Source organism: Pinus tabuliformis, chromosome 5_1, assembly GCF_031772625.1.
Source record: "Pinus tabuliformis cultivar Carrire ecotype Pingquan chromosome 5_1, CPIR1, whole genome shotgun sequence".
NCBI lineage: Eukaryota > Viridiplantae > Streptophyta > Pinopsida > Pinales > Pinaceae > Pinus > Pinus tabuliformis.
The window spans coordinates 526,194,443-526,200,442 of record NC_142305.1 but is presented as its reverse complement, the minus strand read 5'-3'; the positions used below and the strand labels follow the sequence as shown (position 1 = coordinate 526,200,442).

The following is a 6,000-nucleotide window of genomic DNA, read 5'->3' as shown; positions in this document are numbered from 1 at the left end:
TTAACTCACTGCACTTGTCACACCCTTGCTACCAACAGAGTTATCTTACTTGCCTCTGTGCGAAATCGCGGTCAAGACATTACCATACGACCCACTGCTAGGACTCCTACACCAAACGGTCTGAGGTCTAATTGGGACTTCTTACCAGGGAGATCCCCTGGACATGTTGGTGGGTCCAGCACAATTAATACACTCTTACATGAAAAAATATATTATTGATATGCACCTCAAAAGAAATTATGGAAGTAAAAGAATAATTTAAGAAATTCCAAAAAAAAAAACATCATTAATGTCTCATTCTCCATGTACGTACTATATAACGAGTCCATACTATCCACAGTTTGACCGTCATAAAGTGTTTCTGGGCAAAAGTCTTATACACACACGGGTTTTATAGTGGTGTTTCAGAAGGCTCAAACCGGTTACAATTTTGCTACCAAAAAATTACTTTTCACATAAATTTTTAATATTTATTTTTACTCATACAAAGCATTATAGATTCCTCATATTTTGTAGCCCAAAGTGTTACTCCACTTGTATAAAAGGTTATGAGATTGAAGTCATATTTATTTATTTTTAATAAATTTCCATAAAAAAAATAGGATATCTAATCCATTGACACGAAAACAAACTATTTGAAATTATAAGCAAAAACAACTAATCCTTACTTCTTATTTAATAATTATGTGTTATAATTATGTTAAATTGAACTTAAATTTCATTTAATCAATACAACCATTAATTTATAAAACAACCAAAAATATATTATGACTAATTAAATTAACATTAAACCTAAAAAAACAATTGAATTATTTTAAAAAGAACACAATAGTATTTTGATAAAACAAAAACAAAAACCAAAAACAATTTATAAGAAACACTTCCAACCTCACACTCACGTGCACTCTTCCAACCTTCAAAATTGATTTTCTATAAGTCAAAGTGCTATATCTCAAATTTTGACACTCTTGCCACCACTGGATGAAACAACTAAATTTTCATTAGCCTCACACCATGTACAATCATAAATCTCCCCAGCTCAATCAAATGTACAAACCCATTGAGAATAAATCCTAACATTTATTTCATAAGTCAAAAACACCTCAAAATACTTCAGTGCTTTACTGCACCGATAGCAACTAAGTAAATTATAGACATTTAAAAGCCTGGTTGGGGTGGGAGTGGGATCAAGATAGCTTATCAACTCTTGAGGAAGTGCATAAGCATGCTTATATCAATAAATCTAAAGTTTAAGGGGCATTCTCTAAATCCAAAGTTTAAGGTGCATTCACTACAATTAATATGGACGCTATCTCAACCCATCTAAATATGGATATGTGAAGTTTTAAAATGCATATGACAAGTTTACACAAATAAACAACATATCAAATTTGGAACTTGATATATGCAACCAACCATATTATTATATAATAACCATTTTGAAAACTTATAATTATATGTTTTCCTCCTTAACCGACTATCCCACATAGTTGAGACAACAATTTGCCTATTGGGATTGTACAAAATTTGAACCCTTAAGTAATCTAGTTATAAACATACAAATTCTAACCATAAATAATTATGGGTGTTATATGACACTGAATTACATAACAAATTGAGGTGAATCATCTCGATAAAAGATCAATTGCGTTCTAGTTTCTAAAAATAGATATATATTACAAAAAAAAAATTGTGTGTTCCAAAAAAAGTATGGTAAAATGTTAGACCACATATTGTATTGAAAAAAAATGACTTAAAAGATGAAAAATTCAAAGAGAAAACATTAGATAAAATATCAATTGCATCCCGCTTTCTAAAAATAGATATATTTTACCAAAAAAATTTGCAGTGTTCCAAAAAAAAGTATAGTAAAAAAGTATGGTAAAATGTTAGACCACATATTGTATTGAAAAAAATGACTTAAAAGATGAAAAATTCAAAGAGAAAACATTAGAAAGGGATAACTATGCACAAAAAAAAAAATCAAAGGTCGAGTTTGGAAACATAGGATTATGATAATGAATTGATGCTTAGGTACTTAACCATATTTAAATATTTGAACAAGGAATTATATGAATCTACTCACAAAACCATTTGAACCATTCATAATAAACCAAGCTCTTTAATTTTCAATTTGCATTAAGAAAATAAATCATGTTTTGACAATAAAACCATATCTTAATTTTAAAAAATTGTGTCATATCCTCCTCTAGTTCCATTTCTACACAATACCCACAATGCCAAAAACATTGGGCAGAGAGGAAAAGGCTTCTTAGAGATCTCATTTGACAACACCCACAATGGGAACAACATAAATCTGCAACACCCATAATGTGAACAACATCAATGAGCACCTTCACATATAGATAACAAAGTGAAAAATCAATCAATACAAAACTTGCTAGCATGGAGGGAGATTTAGTTGACATTTAAACATATTGCATGTCATATTTAAAAGGGAAGGTTATGTCTTGTTTAGACTTCCGAGTTTCCACAATTATAAATGGTACATATTTGTATGTGATCATGTGCAATATATACCTACAACTTCATTGTTAGCATGAAACACATAATCCAATAGAATAATAATATTGGTATATTGCCAAAATACTAGCACATCAAATATCTAGAAGAATGTAATTGTGAAAGCAATACAAAATGCCTTTGTTATAGAGTACCAGAGTTTAAACTCAAGCAATTGCAAAATGCACAACCTGAATTGGTCTCACTGTTTGGTAGACAACCATTGACCCTCCATGACCCTATCAGTGAATTCAATATATAAATTCCCAGTCTATAAAAAACTATGTAAAACCCCTTTATGAAAAAAGCCCTTACAACATAAATGGCTTGCAGCATGAAGCCCCAACCATCTACCCAATATGCGCCGAGTAGATTTGTCCAGATAATACTGAAAACCTCTCCAAATGTTGCTCTTCTATCTTGCTATGGTAGAGGAGGGCGAGTCCCCATGCTGTCCCCACCAACATTTGCGTCCCTATGAACAACAACATAGTGAATGAATGTTCTGTATATACCTAAGCTCGATGTACGTTGCGATATACACTTACTATGGAGATTGCTATTCAAAGGCCTGTAGCCGAAAGGTAATTTCCCCACATGAGATGGAGTCACAATGGTGCTAGAACACTATGGGAAATGGGAAGGGCCCCTAGGTGCGAGGTGTAGTTGAAGATGGGGATTGGGGAACCTTGTTTCCCCAGGATTATATTTTAGAAATATTACATTGGAACATAATCTAGGTGCACTAAATTATTGTGATATGGCATTGAATATTCATTAATCAGCTTTCACCGTATTGGAGTTAATATGGGCACACCAGAGAGCTTGAGAGTGCAAAACAGTGGTTGGAAATATGGATGACTAGGGATAAATGTTCAATGCAATTATGCTTTATGGCGGAGTTGTGGATTTAATACCTGGAGAGATTGAGTGTCGTAGACTTTGTTGTATTTAAGCTTATGTTAAGTGGAATCCCTCATACGGTGGAGGTATCATAATTTTTGATGGTTTAAATTTGAAATCAGAGGTTATTTTGACAGGTTGCAGATATAAAAGGGACGTCAAACCTGACAGGGAAATTTTTTTCGGTCCGTCGTTAAATACATCTTAAAAACCAAATTACGTCTTACACGACCTCAAATTCTAGGCCTAGGTCTCTCTCAACAAATATATAGCCTGCCAATGAGCATTAAATGAGTGGAGCAGTGTATGCCTATAGTTGGATAATTAACCTCCCAAAATCCAACAATGGGCATATACAACCCCACTCATTTAATACTCATTTTATGAGGGGCGTAGTGTATGCCTATAATTGAGTAACTTGCCTCTCAAAATCCAATAATGGACATATACAACCCTACTCATTTAATACTCATTGACAAATACTTATTTACAACTTCACTCAAATTGCTATGAGTGAGAGTATAATAACATATTTTTGCAGTTTGAACTAGGTGAAAATATAATAACCCATCTTTTTGTTTTTACAGGGGCAAGCCATAATGTTAATGACCAACAACAGGAGTTATTCCACATTTATCGATGCCATAAAGTACATAACCACTGGGGATCACGGAGTGAGAAGAAGATATAAGTGCCTATCATAAGTGTCTGGGGCAATGTGCGTGGCTAGTATTACATAGCAAAAACAAGTGCGAAGGCCATTATTGTGCTCACTTGCTCAGTGACGTCGTCATTATTTTAATTGGTGAGATATTCTCCACGTAATTTTTAATTTGCGAGTGAGTAATTGGAAACAAGCTTTGCAAAGTAAGTGTGTGGAGGAAGCATCCAAGGGCATGGAGGGCGTTGTGTAAAGGTGGTTATGCTGAGAAAGTTATGCACAACAATAGAGGAAATATGTTCGAGACAGAAATAAAGACCCCATTAAAATCAAAATTAATTAACCATAAAAGCAGCGACTACGATACCTTGTAATTATTACCTATGTTTTTTCAAAGTAATTTACGGTATCAATTAATACAAATTTTGTTCCCGATGGGAAAATAACAAGAAACTGCCGTCTGCTGTCCCCACCACATGACCCATACTTTAAAAAAAAAAAATCTACACTTTAATCATGTCAATTTAAAAGGATATATGTTCTGGCGCTTTAAAAATTGTAAATATGTTAAAGTGAAAAATATAATGATATGTGTTCTGACGCTTTAAACCAAACGAATAAAAATTGTAAATAAGCTAAAGTGAAAGTTGAGTTTTGGTAGGAGTTAGAGTCTCCTGGAAGTATCCACTTGAGTTAGAAGAGCTGTTGTTTTGAGTTTATCACAAACCCTGTGAACATTATTGTAATAAATGGTTTAATTATAGTTAAATTTATCATGCTTTATCATTTTTTTCGTTGTTTTATCAATTTGATTTTTTTTTGTTGTTTTATCAATTTGATTTTTTTTATTTATTTTTACATTGTAAAACTTTTCTCTCTGAAATGAACACCCTTACTAGCCACCTGGCACAAGTTTGCATCATCCAATCAAATGTTAGACGATTTCAATTTGATTTTTTTTTGTTGTTTTATCAATTTGATTTTTTATTTTTTTATTTTTACATTGTAAAGCTTTTCCCTTTGAAATGAACACCCCTACTAGCCACCTGGCACAAGTCTGCACCATCCAATCAAATGTTAGACAATTCAAGAATAATGTGCCGTCAGATTACTAGAGTTTTAATACAGTTTCACAATTTAGTTTTAATACAGTTTCACAGTTTCAATACCGTTTCAGTTTCAACTGAATGAAACTGATATAGCATATGACCCTGCATAACGTGAGTTTGAACTTAAACTGATATAGCATATAACCCTGCATAACGTGAGTTTGAACTTAAACTGATATAGCATATAACCCTGCATAACGTGAGCGTGAACTTAAACTTTGCATTTGTGTTTGGTCTTGCAGGAATTTAAGGAAACTTCTGAGGCATACACCTTCAAGGTTGATCCTGTAGGTATATTCATTATGCATGTTACAGGGTTTTTGGATTTGTTGATATTTAGTGCCTGGTGTTTATCTGTCGGTCTTGGCAGGTTTGAAGAAAGAGGAAAGACCACCAGAAACCTGAGCAGTAAGAAGGGTCTGTGAAACCCTCACTGTGTTTTTTAGGGAGGCAGAGCGCCCAGGGAAGAGTTGTTATGACCTGCTTATCTTTCCCTTTATTCAGACATGTTTCATAATTTGAAGTTTCTGCAACAATGTTTCTCACGTCTTTTGTAAATGACACATTCTTATATCTACAGTACTTGTTGCCTGTTAGAATTCACCGCTTGTCTTGATATAGCCCTTTTTATGAATTTCTGCTAGACTGTCTCTTATCAATAACTATTCCCCTCTATATCAATTCTTTTCGGCCTACCATCTGGTCCTAATATGTCAGTTTCTTTGATGGGCATGTTAATACTCTCATGGTCATATTGGACCGATTCTTGAAGTATATTTTCGCTTGCCCCTGTATCTTGCCCCT

At 33.5% G+C, this 6,000-nt stretch overlaps 1 pseudogene; it reads right to left on the bottom strand.

The window, feature by feature from the left end:
• Positions 1–2,429: 2,429 nt before the first annotated feature.
• The window catches only part of LOC149165829 (protein RER1A pseudogene), a 28,327-nt pseudogene continuing 24,756 nt past the window's right edge, over positions 2,430–6,000 (bottom strand).